Genomic DNA, 22,504 nt, shown 5'->3' with positions numbered 1-22,504 from the left:
ACGATGCAATACCGTAGGATTACTTCGTTACGGTACCAAACCACCCCAAAACGGTGCAATACCGAACGAGTACATCCATACGGTACCAAACCACACCAAAACGGTGCAATACCGTACGAGTACATCCATACGGCACCAAACCACACCAAAACGGTGCAATACCGTACGAGTACGTGCATACGATACCAAACCACACCAAAACGGTGCAATACCGTACGAGGACATCCATACGGTACCAAACAACACCAAAACGGTGCAATACCGTACGAGTACTTCGTTACGGTACAAAGCCACACCAAAACGGTACAATACCATACGAGTACATCCATACGGTACCAAACCACCCCAAAACGGTGCAACACCGTACGAGTACTTCATTACGGTACCAAACCACACCAAAACGGTGCAATACCGTATGAGTACATCCATACAGTACCAAACCACACCAAAACGGTGCAATACCGTACGAGTACTTCGTTACGGTACCAAACCACACCAAAACGGTGCAACACCGTACGAGTACATCGATACGGTACCAAACCACACCAAAACGGTGCAATACCGTACGAGTACTTCGTTACGGTACAAAGCCACACCAAAACGGTACAATACCGTACGAGTACATCCATACGGTACCAAACCACCCCAAAACGGTGCAATACCGTACGAGTACTTCGTTACGGTACCAAACCACACCAAAACGGTGCAATAACGTACGAGTACTTCGTTACGGTACCAAACCACACCAAAACGGTGCAATAGCGTACGAGTACATCCATACGGTACCAAACCACACCAAAACGGTGTAATACCGTACGAGTACTTCGTTACGGTAACAAACCACACCAAAACGGTACAATACCGTACGAGTACATCCATACGGTACCAAACCACACCAAAACGGTGCAATACCGTACGAGTACTTCGTTACGGTACCAAACCACACCAAAACGGTGCAATAACGTACGAGTACTTCGTCACGGAACCAAACCACACTAAAACGGTTCAATACCGTACGAGTACATCCATACGGAACCAAACCACACAAAAACGGTGCAATACCGTACGAGTACTTCGTTACGGTACCAAACACCACCAAAACGGTACAATACCGTACGAGTACTTCGTTATGGTACCAAACCACACCGAAACGGTGCCATACCGTACGAGTAAATCCATACGGTACCAAACCACACCAAAACGGTGCAATACCGTACGAGCACTTCGTTACGGTACCAAACCACACCAAAACGGTGCAATACCGTACGAGCACTTCGTTACGGTACCAAACCACACCAAAACGGTGCAATACCGTACGAGTACATCCATACGATACCAAACCACACCAAAACGGTGCAATACCGTACGAGTACATCCATACGGCACCAAACCACACCAAAACGGTGCAATACCGTACGAGTACTTCGTTACGGTACAAAGCCACACCAAAACGGTACAATACCGTACGAGTACATCCATACGGTACCAAACCACCCCAAAACGGTGCAATACCGTACGAGTACTTCGTTACGGTACCAAACCACACCAAAACGGTGCAATAACGTACGAGTACTTCGTTACGGTACCAAACCACACCAAAACGGTGCAATAGCGTACGAGTACATCCATACGGTACCAAACCACACCAAAACGGTGTAATACCGTACGAGTACTTCGTTACGGTACCAAACCACACCAAAACGGTACAATACCGTACGAGTACATCCATACGGTACCAAACCACACCAAAACGGTGCAATACCGTACGAGTACTTCGTTACGGTACCAAACCACACCAAAACGGTACAATACCGTACGAGATCTTCGTCACGGAACCAAACCACACTAAAACGGTTCAATACCGTACGAGTACATCCATACGGTACCAAACCACACCAAAACGGTGCAATACCGTACGAGTACTTCGTTACGGTACCAAACACCACAAAAACGGTACAATACCGTACGAGTAAATCCATACGGTACCAAACCACACCGAAACGGTGCAATACCGTACGAGTAAATCCATACGGTACCAAACCACACCAAAACGGTGCAATACCGTACGAGCACTTCGTTACGGTACCAAACCACGCCAAAACGGTGCAATACCGTACGAGTACATCCATACGGTACCAAACCACACCAAAACGGTGCAATACCGTACGAGTACATCCATACGGCACCAAACCACACCAAAACGGTGCAATACCGTACGAGTACGTGCATACGATACCAAACCACACCAAAACGGTGCAATACCGTACGAGGACATCCATACGGTACCAAACAACACCAAAACGGTGCAATACCGTAAGAGTACTTCGTTACGGTACAAAGCCACACCAAAACGGTACAATACCGTACGAGTACATCCATACGGTACCAAACCACCCCAAAACGGTGCAATACCGTACGAGTACTTCGTTACGGTACCAAACCACACCAAAACGGTACAATACCGTACGAGTACATCCATACGGTACCAAACCACACCAAAACGGTGCAATACCGTACGAGTACTTCGTTACGGTACCAAACCACACCAAAACGGTGCAATAATGTACGAGTACTTCGTTACGGTACCAAACTACACCAAAACGGTACAATACCGTACGATTACATCCATACGGTACCAAACCACACCAAAACGGTGCAATACCGTACGAGTACTTCGTTACGATACCAAACCACACCAAAACGGTGCAATACCGTACGAGTACATCCATACGGTACCAAACCACACCAAAACGGTGCAATACCGTACGAGTACTTCGTTACGGTACCAAACACCACCAAAACGGTACAATACCGTACGAGTACTTCGTTACGGTACCAAACCACACCAAAATGGTGCAATACCGTACGAGTACTTCGTTACGGTACCAAACCACACCAAAACGGTGCAATACCGTACGAGTAAATCCATACGGTACCAAACCACACCAAAACGGTGCAATACCGTACGAGTACTTCGTTACGGTACCAAACCACACCAAAACGATGCAATACCGTAGGAGTACTTCGTTACGGTACCAAACCACCCCAAAACGGTGCAATACCGTACGAGTACATCCATACGGTACCAAACCACACCAAAACGGTGCAATACCGTACGAGTACATCCATACGGCACCAAACCACACCAAAACGGTGCAATACCGTACGAGTACGTGCATACGATACCAAACCACACCAAAACGGTGCAATACCGTACGAGGACATCCATACGGTACCAAACAACACCAAAACGGTGCAATACCGTACGAGTACGTCGTTACGGTACGAAGCCACACCAAAACGGTACAATACCATACGAGTACATCCATACGGTACCAAACCACCCCAAAACGGTGCAATACCGTACGAGTACTTCGTTACGGTACCAAACCACACCAAAACGGTGCAATACCGTATGAGTACTTCGTTACGGTACCAAACCACACCAAAACGGTGCAACACCGTACGAGTACATCGATACGGAACCAAACCACACCAAAACGGTGCAATACCGTACGAGTATTTCATTACGGTACAAAGCCACACCAAAACGGTACAATACCGTACGAGTACATCCATACGGTACCAAACCACCCCAAAACGGTGCAATACCATACGAGTACTTCGTTACGGTACCAAACCACACCAAAACGGTGCAATAACGTACGAGTACTTCGTTACGGTACCAAACCACACCAAAACGGTGCAATAGCGTACGAGTACATCCATACGGTACCAAACCACACCAAAACGGTGTAATACCGTACGAGTACTTCGTTACGGTACCAAACCACACCAAAACGGTACAATACCGTACGAGTACATCCATACGGTACCAAACCACACCAAAACAGTGCAATACCGTACGAGTACTTCGTTACGGTACCAAACCACACCAAAACGGTACAATACCGTACGAGATCTTCGTCACGGCACCAAACCACACTAAAACGGTTCAATACCATACGAGTACATCCATACGGTACCAAACCACACCAAAACGGTGCAATACCGTACGAGTACTTCGTTACGGTACCAAACACCACCAAAACGGTACAATACCGTACGAGTACTTCGTTAGGGTACCAAACCACACCAAAACGGTGCAATACCGTACGAGTAAATCCATACGGTACCAAACCAAACCAAAACGGTGCAATACCGTACGAGTACTTCGTTACGGTACCAAACCACACCAAAACGGTGCAATACCGTACGAGTACATCCATACGGTACCAAACCACAACAAAACGGTGCAATACCGTACGAGTACATCCATACGGCACCAAACCACACCAAAACGGTGCAATACCGTACGAGTACGTGCATACGATACCAAACCACACCAAAAAGGTGCAATACCGTACGAGGACATCCATACGGTACGAAACAACACCAAAACGGTGCAATACCGTACGAGTACTTCGTTACGGTACAAAGCCACACCAAAACGGTACAATACCGTACGAGTACATCCATACGGTACCAAACCACCCCAAAACGGTGCAATACCGTACGAGTACTTCGTTACGGTACCAAACCACACCAAAATGGTACAATACCGTACGAGTACATCCATACGGTACCAACCCACACCAAAACGGTGCAATACCGTACGAGTACTTCGTTACGGTACCAAACCACACCAAAACGGTGCAATAATGTACGAGTACTTCGTTACGGTACCAAACCACACCAAAACGGTACAATACCGTACGAGTACATCCATACGGTACCAAACCACACCAAAACGGTGCAATACCGTACGACTACTTCGTTACGATACCAAACCACACCAAAACGGTGCAATACCGTACGAGTACATCCATACGGTACCAAACCACACCAAAACGGTGCAATACCGTACGAGTACTTCGTTACGGTACCAAACACCACCAAAACGGTACAATACCGTACGAGTACTTCGTTACGGTACCAAACCACACCAAAACGGTGCAATACCGTAGGAGTACTTCGTTACGGTACCAAACCACACCAAAACGGTGCAATACCGTACGAGTACTTCGTTACGGTACCAAACCACACCAAAACGGTACAATACCGTACGAGTAAATCAATACGGTACCACACCACACCAAAACGGTGCAATACCGTACGAGTACTTCGTTACTGTACCAAACCACACCAAAATGGTACAATACCGTACGAGTACATCCATACGGTACAAAACCACACCAAAACGGTGCAATACCGTACGAGTACTTCGTTATGGTACTAAACCACACCAAAACGGTGCAATACCGTACGAGTACTTCGTCACGGCACCAAACCACACTAAAACGGTGCAATACCGTACGAGTACATCCATATGGTACCAAACCACACAAAAACGGGGCAATACCGTCCGAGTACATCCATACGGTACCAAACCACACCAAAACGGTGCAATACCGTACGAGTACTTCGTTACGGTACCAAACCACACGAAAAAGGTACAATACCGTACGAGTACATCCATACGTACGGTACCACACCACACCAAAATGGTGCAATACCGTACGAGTACTTCGTTACGGTACCAAACCACACCAAAACGGTACAATACCGTACGAGTACATCCATACGGTACCAAATCACACCAAAACGGTGCAATACCGTACGAGTACTTCGTTACGGTACCAAACCACACCAAAACGGTACAATACCGTACGAGTACTTCGTTACGGTACCAAACCACACCAAAACGGTACAATACCGTACGAGTACTTCGTTACGGTACCAAACCACACCCAAACGGTGCAATACCGTATGAGTACTTCGTTACGGTACGAAACCACACCAAAACGGTACAATACCGTACGAGTACATCCATACGGTACCAAACCACACCAAAACGGTGCAATACCGTACGAGTACTTCGTTACGGTACCAAACCACCCCAAAACGGTGCAATACCGTACGAGTACATCCATACGATACCAAACCACACCAAAACGGTGCAATACCGTACGAGTACATCCATACGGCACCAAACCACACCAAAACGGTGCAATACCGTACGAGTACGTGCATACGATACCAAACCACACCAAAATGGTGCAATAGCGTACGAGGACATCCATACGGTACCAAACAACACCAAAACGGTGCAATACTGTACGAGTACTTCGTTACGGTACAAAGCCACACCAAAACGGTACAATACCGTACGAGTACATCCATACGGTACCAAACCACACCAAAACGGTGCAATACCGTACGAGTACTTCGTTACGATACCAAACCACACCAAAACGGTGCAATACCGTACGAGTACATCCATACGGTTCCAAACCACACCAAAACGGTGCAATACCGTACGAGTACTTCGTTACGGTACCAAACACCACCAAAACGGTACAATACCGTACGAGTACTTCGTTACGGTACCAAACCACACCAAAACGGTGCAATACCGTACGAGTACTTCGTTACGGTACCAAACCACACCAAAACGGTACAATACCGTACGAGTACTTCGTTACGGTACCAAACCACACCAAAACGGTACAATACCGTACGAGTACTTCGTTACGGTACCAAACCACACCCAAACGGTGCAATACCGTATGAGTACTTCGTTACGGTACCAAACCACACCAAAACGGTACAATACCGTACGAGTACATCCATACGGTACCAAACCACACCAAAACGGTGCAATACCGTACGAGTACTTCGTTACGGTACCAAACACCACCAAAACGGTACAATACTGTACGAGTACTTCGTTACGGTACAAAACCACACCAAAACGGTGCAATATTGTACGAGTACTTCGTTACGGTACCAAACCACACCAAAACGGTGCAATACCGTACGAGTACTTCGTTACGGTACCAAACACCACCAAAACGGTACAATACCGTACGAGTACTTCGTTACGGTACCAAACCACACCAAAACGGTGCAATACCGTACGAGTACTTCGTTACGGTACCAAACCACACCAAAACGGTGCAATACCGTACGAGTAAATCAATACGGTACCACACCACACCAAAACGGTGCAATACCGTACGAGTACTTCATTACGGTACCAAACCACACCAAAACGGTTCAATACCGTACGAGTACATCCATACGGTACGAAACCACACCAAAACGGTGCAATACCGTACGAGTACTTCGTTACGGTACCAAACCACACCAAAACGGTGCAATACCGTACGAGTACTTCGTTACGGTACCAAACCACACCAAAACGGTATAATACCGTACTAGTACATCCATACGGTACCAAACCACACAAAAACGGTGCAATAACTTATGAGTACTTCGTTACGGTACCAAACCACACCAAAACGGTACAATACCGTACGAGTACATCCATACGGTACCAAACCACACCAAAACGGTGCAATACCGTACGAGTACTTCGTTACGGTTCCAAACCATAACAAAACGGTGCAATACCGTACGAGTACATCCATACGGTACCAAACCAAACCAAAACGGTTCAATACCGTACGAGTACTTCGTTACGGTACCAAACCACACCAAAACGGTGCAATACCGTACGAGTACATCCATACGGTACCAAACCACACCAAAACGGTGCAATACCGTACGAGTACTTCGTTACGGTACCAAACCACACCAAAACGGTGCAATACCGTAGGAGTACTTCGTTACGGTACCAAACCACACCAAAACGGTGCAATACCGTACGAGTACTTCGTTACGGTACCAAACCACACCAAAACGGTACAATACCGTACGAGTAAATCAATACGGTACCACACCACACCAAAACGGTGCAATACCGTACGAGTACTTCGTTACTGTACCAAACCACACCAAAATGGTACAATACCGTACGAGTACATCCATACGGTACAAAACCACACCAAAACGGTGCAATACCGTACGAGTACTTCGTTATGGTACTAAACCACACCAAAACGGTGCAATACCGTACGAGTACTTCGTCACGGCACCAAACCACACTAAAACGGTGCAATACCGTACGAGTACATCCATATGGTACCAAACCACACCAAAACGGGGCAATACCGTCCGAGTACATCCATACGGTACCAAACCACACCAAAACGGTGCAATACCGTACGAGTACTTCGTTACGGTACCAAACCACACCAAAAAGGTACAATACCGTACGAGTACATCCATACGTACGGTACCACACCACACCAAAACGGTGCAATACCGTACGAGTACTTCGTTACGGTACCAAACCACACCAAAACGGTACAATACCGTACGAGTACATCCATACGGTACCAAATCACACCAAAACGGTGCAATACCGTACGAGTACTTCGTTACGGTACCAAACCACACCAAAACGGTACAATACCGTACGAGTACTTCGTTACGGTACCAAACCACACCAAAACGGTACAATACCGTACGAGTACTTCGTTACGGTACCAAACCACACCCAAACGGTGCAATACCGTATGAGTACTTCGTTACGGTACCAAACCACACCAAAACGGTACAATACCGTACGAGTACATCCATACGGTACCAAACCACACCAAAACGGTGCAATACCGTACGAGTACTTCGTTACGGTACCAAACACCACCAAAACGGTACAATACTGTACGAGTACTTCGTTACGGTACAAAACCACACCAAAACGGTGCAATATTGTACGAGTACTTCGTTACGGTACCAAACCACACCAAAACGGTGCAATACCGTACGAGTACTTCGTTACGGTACCAAACACCACCAAAACGGTACAATACCGTACGAGTACTTCGTTACGGTACCAAACCACACCAAAACGGTGCAATACCGTACGAGTACTTCGTTACGGTACCAAACCACACCAAAACGGTGCAATACCGTACGAGTAAATCAATACGGTACCACACCACACCAAAACGGTGCAATACCGTACGAGTACTTCATTACGGTACCAAACCACACCAAAACGGTTCAATACCGTACGAGTACATCCATACGGTACGAAACCACACCAAAACGGTGCAATACCGTACGAGTACTTCGTTACGGTACCAAACCACACCAAAACGGTGCAATACCGTACGAGTACTTCGTTACGGTACCAAACCACACCAAAACGGTATAATACCGTACTAGTACATCCATACGGTACCAAACCACACAAAAACGGTGCAATAACTTATGAGTACTTCGTTACGGTACCAAACCACACCAAAACGGTACAATACCGTACGAGTACATCCATACGGTACCAAACCACACCAAAACGGTGCAATACCGTACGAGTACTTCGTTACGGTTCCAAACCATAACAAAACGGTGCAATACCGTACGAGTACATCCATACGGTACCAAACCAAACCAAAACGGTTCAATACCGTACGAGTACTTCGTTACGGTACCAAACCACACCAAAACGGTGCAATACCGTACGAGTACATCCATACGGTACCAAACCACACCAAAACGGTGCAATACCGTACGAGTACTTCGTTACGGTACCAAACCACACCAAAACGGTGCAATACCGTAGGAGTACTTCGTTACGGTACCAAACCACACCAAAACGGTGCAATACCGTACGAGTACTTCGTTACGGTACCAAACCACACCAAAACGGTACAATACCGTACGAGTAAATCAATACGGTACCACACCACACCAAAACGGTGCAATACCGTACGAGTACTTCGTTACTATACCAAACCACACCAAAATGGTACAATACCGTACGAGTACATCCATACGGTACAAAACCACACCAAAACGGTGCAATACCGTACGAGTACTTCGTTATGGTACTAAACCACACCAAAACGGTGCAATACCGTACGAGTACTTCGTCACGGCACCAAACCACACTAAAACGGTGCAATAATGTACGAGTACATCCATATGGTACCAAACCACACCAAAACGGGGCAATACCGTCCGAGTACATCCATACGGTACCAAACCACACCAAAACGGTGCAATACCGTACGAGTACTTCGTTACGGTACCAAACCACACCAAAAAGGTACAATACCGTACGAGTACATCCATACGTACGGTACCACACCACACCAAAACGGTGCAATACCGTACGAGTACTTCGTTACGGTACCAAACCACACCAAAACGGTACAATACCGTACGAGTACATCCATACGGTACCAAATCACACCAAAACGGTGCAATACCGTACGAGTACTTCGTTACGGTACCAAACCACACCAAAACGGTACAATACCGTACGAGTACTTCGTTACGGTACCAAACCACACCAAAACGGTACAATACCGTACGAGTACTTCGTTACGGTACCAAACCACACCCAAACGGTGCAATACCGTATGAGTACTTCGTTACGGTACCAAACCACACCAAAACGGTACAATACCGTACGAGTACATCCATACGGTACCAAACCACACCAAAACGGTGCAATACCGTACGAGTACTTCGTTACGGTACAAAACCACCCCAAAACGGTGCAATACCGTACGAGTACATCCATACGATACCAAACCACACCAAAACGGTGCAATACCGTACGAGTACATCCATACGGCACCAAACCACACCAAAACGGTGCAATACCGTACGAGTACGTGCATACGATACCAAACCACACCAAAATGGTGCAATAGCGTACGAGGACATCCATACGGTACCAAACAACACCAAAACGGTGCAATACCGTACGAGTACTTCGTTATGGTACAAAGCCACACCAAAACGGTACAATACCGTACGAGTACATCCATACGGTACCAAACCACACCAAAACGGTGCAATACCGTACGAGTACTTCGTTACGGTACCAAACACCACCAAAACGGTACAATACCGTACGAGTACTTCGTTACGGTACCAAACAACACCAAAACGGTACAATACCGTACGAGTACTTCGTTACGGTACCAAACCACACCAAAACGGTACAATACCGTACGAGTACTTCGTTACGGTACCAAACCACACCCAAACGGTGCAATACCGTATGAGTACTTCGTTACGGTACCAAACCACACCAAAACGGTGCAATACCGTACGAGTACATCCATACGGTACCAAACCACACCAAAACGGTGCAATACCGTACGAGTACTTCGTTACGGTACCAAACACCACCAAAACGGTACAATACTGTACGAGTACTTCGTTACGGTACAAAACCACACCAAAACGGTGCAATATTGTACGAGTACTTCGTTACGGTACCAAACCACACCAAAACGGTGCAATACCGTACGAGTACTTCGTTACGGTACCAAACACCACCAAAACGGTACAATACCGTACGAGTACTTCGTTACGGTACCAAACCACACCAAAACGGTGCAATACCGTACGAGTACTTCGTTACGGTACCAAACCACACCAAAACGGTGCAATACCGTACGAGTAAATCAATACGGTACCACACCACACCAAAACGGTGCAATACCGTACGAGTACTTCGTTACAGTACCAAACCACACCAAAACGCTTCAATACCGTACGAGTACATCCATACGGTACCAAACCACACCAAAACGGTGAAATACCGTACGAGTACTTCGTTACGGTACCAAACCACACCAAAACGGTGCAATACCGTACGAGTACTTCGTTACGGTACCAAACAACACCAAAACGGTATAATATTGTACTAGTACATCCATACGGTACCAAACCACACCAAAACGGTGCAATAACTTATGAGTACTTCGTTACGGTATCAAACCACACCAAAACGGTACAATACCGTACGAGTACATCCATACGGTACCAAACCACACCAAAACGGTGCAATACCGTACGAGTACTTCGTTACGGTTCCAAACCATAACAAAACGGTGCAATACCGTACGAGTACATCCATACGGTACCAAACCAAACCAAAACGGTTCAATACCGTACGAGTACTTCGTTACGGTACCAAACCACACCAAAACGGTGCAATACCGTACGAGTACATCCATACGGTACCAAACCACACCAAAACGGTGCAATACCGTACGAGTACTTCGTTACGGTACCAAACCACACCAATACGGTGCAATACCGTACGAGTACTTCGTTACGGTACCAAACCACACCAAAACGGTACAATACCGTACTAGTACATCCATACGGTACCAAACCACACCAAAACGGTGCAATACCGTATGAGTACTTCGTTACGGTACCAAACCACACCAAAACGGTACAATACCGTACGAGTACATCCATACGGTACCAAACCACACTAAAACGGTGCAATACCGTACGAGTACTTCGTTATGGTACTAAACCACACCAAAACGGTGCAATACCGTACGAGTACTTCGTCACGGCACCAAACCACACTAAAACGGTGCAATACCGTACGAGTACATCCATATGGTACCAAACCACACCAAAACGGTGCAATACCGTACGAGTACTTCGTTACGGTACCAAACCACTCCAAAACGGTGCAATACCGTACAAGTACATCCATACGGTACCAAACCACACCAAAATGGTACAATACCGTACGAGTACATCCATACGGTACCAAACCACACCAAATCGGTGCAATACCGTACGAGTACTTCGTTACGGTACCAAACACCACCAAAACGGTACAATACCGTACGAGTACTTCGTTACGGTACCAAACCACACCAAAACGGTGCAATACCGTACGAGTACTTCGTTACGGTACCAAACCACACCAAAACGGTACAATACCGTACGAGTAAATCAATACGGTACCACACCACACCAAAACGGTGCAATACCGTACGAGTACTTCGTTACGGTACCAAACCACACCAAAACGGTACAATACCGTACAAGTACTTCGTTACGGTACCAAACCACACCAAAACGGTGCAATACCGTACGAGTACATCCATACGGTACCAAACCACAGTAAAACGGTGCAATACCGTACAAGTACTTCGTTACGGTACCAAACCACACCAAAACGGTGCAATACCGTACGAGTACTTCGTTACGGTACCAAACCACTCCAAAACGGTGCAATACCGTACAAGTACATCCATACGGTACCAAACCACACCAAAACGGTACAATACCGTACGAGTACATCCATACGGTACCAAACCACACCAAAACGGTGCAATACCGTACGAGTACTTCGTTACGGTACCAAACACCACCAAAACGGTACAATACCGTACGAGTACTTCGTTACGGTACCAAACCACACCAAAACGGTGCAATACCGTACGAGTACTTCGTTACGGTACCAAACCACACCAAAACGGTACAATACCGTACGAGTAAATCAATACGGTACCACACCACACCAAAACGGTGCAATACCGTACGAGTACTTCGTTACGGTACCAAACCACACCAAAACGGTACAATACCGTACCAGTACTTCGTTACGGTACCAAACCACACCAAAACGGTGCAATACCGTACGAGTACATCCATACGGTACCAAACCACAGTAAAACGGTGCAATACCGTACAAGTACTTCGTTACGGTACCAAACCGCACCAAAACGGTGCAATACCGTACGAGTACTTCGTTACGGTACCAAACCACTCCAAAACGGTGCAATACCGTACAAGTACATCCATACAGTACCAAACCACACCAAAACGGTACAATACCATACGAGTACATCCATACGGTACCAAACCACACCAAAACGGTGCAATACCGTACGAGTACTTCATTACGGTTCCAAACCACACCAAAACGGTACAATACCGTACGAGTACATCACCATGGTACCAAACCACACCAAAACGGTGCAATACCGTACGAGTACTTCGTTACGGTACCAAACCACACCAAAAAGGTGCAATACCGTACGAGTACTTCGTTACGGTACCAAACACCACCAAAACGGTACAATACCGTACGAGTACTTCGTTACGGTACCAAACCACACCAAAACGGTGCAATACCGTAAGAGTACTTCGTTACGGTACCAAACCACACCAAAACGGTACAATACCGTACGAAAAAATCCATATGGTGCCACACCACACCAAAACGGTGCAATACCGTACGAGTACTTCGTTACGGTACAAAGCCACACCAAAACGGTACAATACCGTACGAGTATATCCATACGGTACCAAACGACTCCAAAATGGTGCAATACCGTACGAGTACTTCGTTACGGTACCAAACCACACCAAAACGGTACAATACCGTACGAGTACATCCATACGGTACCAAACCAAACCAAAATGGTGCAATACCGTACGAGTACTTCGTTACGGTACCAAACCACACCAATACGGTGCAATACCGTACGAGTACTTCGTTACGGTACCAAACCACACCAAAACGGTACAATACCGTACGAGTACATCCATAAGGTACCACACCACGCCAAAACGGTGCAATACCGTACGAGTACTTCATTACTGTACCAAACCACACCAAAATGGTACAATACCGTACGAGTACATCCATACGGTAAAAAACCACACCAAAACGGTGCAATACCGTACGAGTACTTCGTTATGGTACTAAACCACACCAAAACGGTGCAATACCGTACGAGTACTTCGTCACGGCACCAAACCACACTAAAACGGTTCAATACCGTACGAGTACATCCATATGGTACCAAACCACACCAAAACGGGGCAATACCGTCCGAGTACATCCATACGGTACCAAACCACACCAAAACGGTGCAATACCGTACGAGTACTTCGTTACGGTACCAAACCACACCAAAAAGGTACAATACCGTACGAGTACATCCATACGTACGGTACCACACCACACCAAAACGGTGCAATACCGTACGAGTACTTCGTTACGGTACCAAACCACACCAAAACGGTACAATACCGTACGAGTACATCCATACGGTACCAAATCACACCAAAACGGTGCAATACCGTACGAGTACTTCGTTACGGTACCAAACCACACCAAAACGGTACAATACCGTACGAGTACTTCGTCACGGCACCAAACCAAACTAAAACGGTGCAATACCGTACGAGTACATCCATACGGTACCAAACCACACCAAAACGGGGCAATACCGTCCGAGTACATCCATACGGTACCAAACCACCCCAAAACGGTGCAATACCGTACGAGTACTTCGTTACGGTACCAAACCACACCAAAACGGTACAATACCATACGAGGACTTCGTTACGGTACCAAACCACACCAAAACGGTGCAATACCGTACGAGTACATCCATACGGTACCAAACCACATCAAAACGGTGCAATACGGTACGAGTACATTCATACGGTACCAAACCACAGCAAAACGGTGCAATACCGTACGAGTACTTCCTTACGGTACCAAACCACACCAAAACGGTGCAATACCGTACGAGTACTTCGTTACGGTACCAAACCACCCCAAAACGGTGCAATACCGTACGAGTACATCCATACGGTACCAAACCACACCAAAACGGTGCAATACCGTACGAGTACTTCGTTACGGTACCAAACCACACCAAAACGGTACAATACCGTACGAGTACTTCGTTACGGTACCAAACCACACCAAAACGGTACAATACCGTACGAGTACTTCCTCACGGCACCAAACCAAACTAAAACGGTGCAATACCGTACGAGTACATCCATACGGTACCAAACCACACCAAAACGGGGCAATACCGTCCGAGTACATCCATACGGTACCAAACCACAGCAAAACGGTGCAATACCGTACGAGTACTTCGTTACGGTACCAAACCACACCAAAACGGTGCAATACCGTATGAGTACTTCGTTATGGTACCAAACCACCCCAAAACGGTGCAATACCGTACGAGTACATCCATACGGTACCAAACCGCATCAAAACGGTGCAATACCGTACGAGTACTTCGTTACGGTACCAAACCACACCAAAACGGTACAATACCGTACGAGTACTTCGTTACGGTACCAAACCACACCAAAACGGTGCAATACCGTACGAGTACATCCATACGGTACCAAACCACACAAAAACGGTGCAATACCGTACGAGTACATCCATACGGTACCAAACCACACCAAAACGGTACAATACCGTACGAGTACTTCGTTACGGTACCAAACCACACCAAAACGGTGCAATACCGTACGAGTAGATCCATACGGTACCAAACCACACCAAAACGGTGCAATACCGTACGAGTAATTCGTTACGGTACCAAACCAAACCAAAACGGTACAATACCGTACGAGTACTTCGTTACGGTACCAAACCACACCAAAACGGTGCAATACCGTACGAGTACATCCGTACGGTACCAAACCACACCAAAACGGTGCAATACCGTACGAGTACTTCGTTACGGTACCAAACCACACCAAAACGGTCCAATACCGTACGAGTACTTCGTTACGGTACCAAACCACACCAAAACGGTGCAATACCGTACGAGTACATCCATACGGTACCAAACCACACAAAAACGGTGCAATACCGTACGAGTACATCCATACGGTACCAAACCACACCAAAACGGTGCAATACCGTACGAGTACTTCGTTACGGTACCAAACCACACCAAAACGGTGCAATACCGTACGAGTACTTCGTTACGGTACCAAACAACACCAAAACAGTACAATACCGTACGAGTACATCCATACGGTACCAAACCACACCAAAACGGTGCAATACCGTACGAGTACTTCGTTACGGTACCAAACCACACCAAAACGGTGCAATACCGTACGAGTACTTCGTTACGGTACCAAACCACCCCAAAACGGTGCAATACCGTACGAGTACTTCGTTACGGTACCAAACCACACCAAAACAGTACAATACCGTACGAGTACATCCATACGGTACCAAACCACACCAAAACGGTGCAATACCGTACGAGTACTTCGTTACGGTACCAAACCACACCAAAACGGTGCAATACCGTACGAGTACTTCGTTATGGTACCAAACCACACCAAAACGGTGCAATACCGTACGAGTACTTCGTTACGGTACCAAACCACTCCAAAACAGTACAATACCGTACGAGTACATCTATACGGTACCAAACCACACCAAAACGGTGCAATACCGTACGAGTACATCCATACGGTACCAAACCACAGTAAAACGGTGCAATACCGTACAAGTACTTCGTTACGGTACCAAACCGCACCAAAACGGTGCAATACCGTACGAGTACTTCGTTACGGTACCAAACCACTCCAAAACGGTGCAATACCGTACAAGTACATCCATACGGTACCAAACCACACCAAAACGGTACAATACCGTACGAGTACATCCATACGGTACCAAACCACACCAAAACGGTGCAATACCGTACGAGTACTTCATTACGGTTCCAAACCACACCAAAACGGTACAATACCGTACGAGTACATCCATATGGTACCAAACCACACCAAAACGGTGCAATACCGTACGAGTACTTCGTTACGGTACCAAACCACACCAAAAAGGTGCAATACCGTACGAGTACTTCGTTACGGTACCAAAAACCACCAAAACGGTACAATACCGTACGAGTACTTCGTTACGGTACCAAACCACACCAAAACGGTGCAATACCGTAAGAGTACTTCGTTACGGTACCAAACCACACCAAAACGGTACAATACCGTACGAGTAAATCCATACGGTGCCACACCACACAAAAACGGTGCAATACCGTACGAGTACTTCGTTACGGTACAAAGCCACACCAAAACGGTACAATACCGTACGAGTATATCCATACGGTACCAAACGACTCCAAAATGGTGCAATACCGTACGAGTACTTCGTTACGGTACCAAACCACACCAAAACGGTACAATACCGTACGAGTACATCCATACGGTACCAAACCAAACCAAAATGGTGCAATACCGTACGAGTACTTCGTTACGGTACCAAACCACACCAATACGGTGCAATACCGTACGAGTACTTCGTTACGGTACCAAACCACACCAAAACGGTACAATACCGTACGAGTACATCCATAAGGTAGCACACCACGCCAAAACGGTGCAATACCGTACGAGTACTTCGTTACTGTACCAAACCACACCAAAATGGTACAATACCGTACGAGTACATCCATACGGTAAAAAACCACACCAAAACGGTGCAATACCGTACGAGTACTTCGTTATGGTACTAAACCACACCAAAACGGTGCAATACCGTACGAGTACTTCGTCACGGCACCAAACCACACTAAAACGGTGCAATACCGTACGAGTACATCCATATGGTACCAAACCACACAAAAACGGGGCAATACCGTCCGAGTACATCCATACGGTACCAAACCACCCCAAAACGGTGCAATACCGTACGAGTACTTCGTTACGGTACCAAACCACACCAAAACGGTACAATACCATACGAGGACTTCGTTACGGTACCAAACCACACCAAAACGGTGCAATACCGTACGAGTACATCCATACGGTACCAAACCACATCAAAACGGTGCAATACCGTACGAGTACTTCGTTACGGTACCAAACCACACCAAAACGGTGCAATACCGTACGAGTACATCCATATGGTACCAAACCACACCAAAACGGGGCAATACCGTCCGAGTACATCCATACGGTACCAAACCACACCAAAACGGTGCAATACCGTACGAGTACTTCGTTACGGTACCAAACCACACCAAAACGGTACAATACCGTACGAGTACATCCATAAGGTACCACACCACGCCAAAACGGTGCAATACCGTACGAGTACTTCGTTACTGTACCAAACCACACCAAAATGGTACAATACCGTACGAGTACATCCATACGGTAAAAAACCACACCAAAACGGTGCAATACCGTACGAGTACTTCGTTATGGTACTAAACCACACCAAAACGGTGCAATACCGTACGAGTACTTCGTCACGGCACCAAACCACACTAAAACGGTGCAATACCGTACGAGTACATCCATATGGTACCAAACCACACAAAAACGGGGCAATACCGTCCGAGTACATCCATACGGTACCAAACCACCCCAAAACGGTGCAATACCGTACGAGTACTTCGTTACGGTACCAAACCACACCAAAACGGTACAATACCATACGAGGACTTCGTTACGGTACCAAACCACACCAAAACGGTGCAATACCGTACGAGTACATCCATACGGTACCAAACCACATCAAAACGGTGCAATACCGTACGAGTACTTCGTTACGGTACCAAACCACACCAAAACGGTGCAATACCGTACGAGTACATCCATATGGTACCAAACCACACCAAAACGGGGCAATACCGTCCGAGTACATCCATACGGTACCAAACCACACCAAAACGGTGCAATACCGTACGAGTACTTCGTTACGGTACCAAACCACACCAAAACGGTACAATACCGTACGAGTACATCCATAAGGTACCACACCACGCCAAAACGGTGCAATACCGTACGAGTACTTCGTTACTGTACCAAACCACACCAAAATGGTACAATACCGTACGAGTACATCCATACGGTAAAAAACCACACCAAAACGGTGCAATACCGTACGAGTACTTCGTTATGGTACTAAACCACACCAAAACGGTGCAATACCGTACGAGTACTTCGTCACGGCACCAAACCACACTAAAACGGTGCAATACCGTACGAGTACATCCATACGGTACCAAACCACACCAAAACGGTACAATACCGTACGAGTACTTCGTTACGGTACCAAACCACACCAAAACGGTGCAATACCGTACGAGTAGATCCATACGGTACCAAACCACACCAAAACGGTGCAATACCGTACGAGTAATTCGTTACGGTACCAAACCAAACCAAAACGGTACAATACCGTACGAGTACTTCGTTACGGTACCAAACCACACCAAAACGGTGCAATACCGTACGAGTACATCCGTACGGTACCAAACCACACCAAAACGGTGCAATACCGTACGAGTACTTCGTTACGGTACCAAACCACACCAAAACGGTCCAATACCGTACGAGTACTTCGTTACGGTACCAAACCACACCAAAACGGTGCAATACCGTACGAGTACATCCATACGGTACCAAACCACACAAAAACGGTGCAATACCGTACGAGTACATCCATACGGTACCAAACCACACCAAAACGGTGCAATACCGTACGAGTACTTCGTTACGGTACCAAACCACACCAAAACGGTGCAATACCGTACGAGTACTTCGTTACGGTACCAAACAACACCAAAACAGTACAATACCGTACGAGTACATCCATACGGTACCAAACCACACCAAAACGGTGCAATACCGTACGAGTACTTCGTTACGGTACCAAACCACACCAAAACGGTGCAATACCGTACGAGTACTTCGTTACGGTACCAAACCACCCCAAAACGGTGCAATACCGTACGAGTACTTCGTTACGGTACCAAACCACACCAAAACAGTACAATACCGTACGAGTACATCCATACGGTACCAAACCACACCAAAACGGTGCAATACCGTACGAGTACTTCGTTACGGTACCAAACCACACCAAAACGGTGCAATACCGTACGAGTACTTCGTTATGGTACCAAACCACACCAAAACGGTGCAATACCGTACGAGTACTTCGTTACGGTACCAAACCACTCCAAAACAGTACAATACCGTACGAGTACATCTATACGGTACCAAACCACACCAAAACGGTGCAATACCGTACGAGTACATCCATACGGTACCAAACCACAGTAAAACGGTGCAATACCGTACAAGTACTTCGTTACGGTACCAAACCGCACCAAAACGGTGCAATACCGTACGAGTACTTCGTTACGGTACCAAACCACTCCAAAACGGTGCAATACCGTACAAGTACATCCATACGGTACCAAACCACACCAAAACGGTACAATACCGTACGAGTACATCCATACGGTACCAAACCACACCAAAACGGTGCAATACCGTACGAGTACTTCATTACGGTTCCAAACCACACCAAAACGGTACAATACCGTACGAGTACATCCATATGGTACCAAACCACACCAAAACGGTGCAATACCGTACGAGTACTTCGTTACGGTACCAAACCACACCAAAAAGGTGCAATACCGTACGAGTACTTCGTTACGGTACCAAAAACCACCAAAACGGTACAATACCGTACGAGTACTTCGTTACGGTACCAAACCACACCAAAACGGTGCAATACCGTAAGAGTACTTCGTTACGGTACCAAACCACACCAAAACGGTACAATACCGTACGAGTAAATCCATACGGTGCCACACCACACAAAAACGGTGCAATACCGTACGAGTACTTCGTTACGGTACAAAGCCACACCAAAACGGTACAATACCGTACGAGTATATCCATACGGTACCAAACGACTCCAAAATGGTGCAATACCGTACGAGTACTTCGTTACGGTACCAAACCACACCAAAACGGTACAATACCGTACGAGTACATCCATACGGTACCAAACCAAACCAAAATGGTGCAATACCGTACGAGTACTTCGTTACGGTACCAAACCACACCAATACGGTGCAATACCGTACGAGTACTTCGTTACGGTACCAAACCACACCAAAACGGTACAATACCGTACGAGTACATCCATAAGGTAGCACACCACGCCAAAACGGTGCAATACCGTACGAGTACTTCGTTACTGTACCAAACCACACCAAAATGGTACAATACCGTACGAGTACATCCATACGGTAAAAAACCACACCAAAACGGTGCAATACCGTACGAGTACTTCGTTATGGTACTAAACCACACCAAAACGGTGCAATACCGTACGAGTACTTCGTCACGGCACCAAACCACACTAAAACGGTGCAATACCGTACGAGTACATCCATATGGTACCAAACCACACAAAAACGGGGCAATACCGTCCGAGTACATCCATACGGTACCAAACCACCCCAAAACGGTGCAATACCGTACGAGTACTTCGTTACGGTACCAAACCACACCAAAACGGTACAATACCATACGAGGACTTCGTTACGGTACCAAACCACACCAAAACGGTGCAATACCGTACGAGTACATCCATACGGTACCAAACCACATCAAAACGGTGCAATACCGTACGAGTACTTCGTTACGGTACCAAACCACACCAAAACGGTGCAATACCGTACGAGTACATCCATATGGTACCAAACCACACCAAAACGGGGCAATACCGTCCGAGTACATCCATACGGTACCAAACCACACCAAAACGGTGCAATACCGTACGAGTACTTCGTTACGGTACCAAACCACACCAAAACGGTACAATACCGTACGAGTACATCCATAAGGTACCACACCACGCCAAAACGGTGCAATACCGTACGAGTACTTCGTTACTGTACCAAACCACACCAAAATGGTACAATACCGTACGAGTACATCCATACGGTAAAAAACCACACCAAAACGGTGCAATACCGTACGAGTACTTCGTTATGGTACTAAACCACACCAAAACGGTGCAATACCGTACGAGTACTTCGTCACGGCACCAAACCACACTAAAACGGTGCAATACCGTACGAGTACATCCATATGGTACCAAACCACACAAAAACGGGGCAATACCGTCCGAGTACATCCATACGGTACCAAACCACCCCAAAACGGTGCAATACCGTACGAGTACTTCGTTACGGTACCA

This window comes from Rhododendron vialii, chromosome 5a (genome assembly GCF_030253575.1).
Source record: "Rhododendron vialii isolate Sample 1 chromosome 5a, ASM3025357v1".
NCBI lineage: Eukaryota > Viridiplantae > Streptophyta > Magnoliopsida > Ericales > Ericaceae > Rhododendron > Rhododendron vialii.
Note: the sequence above shows the minus strand (reverse complement) of the source record.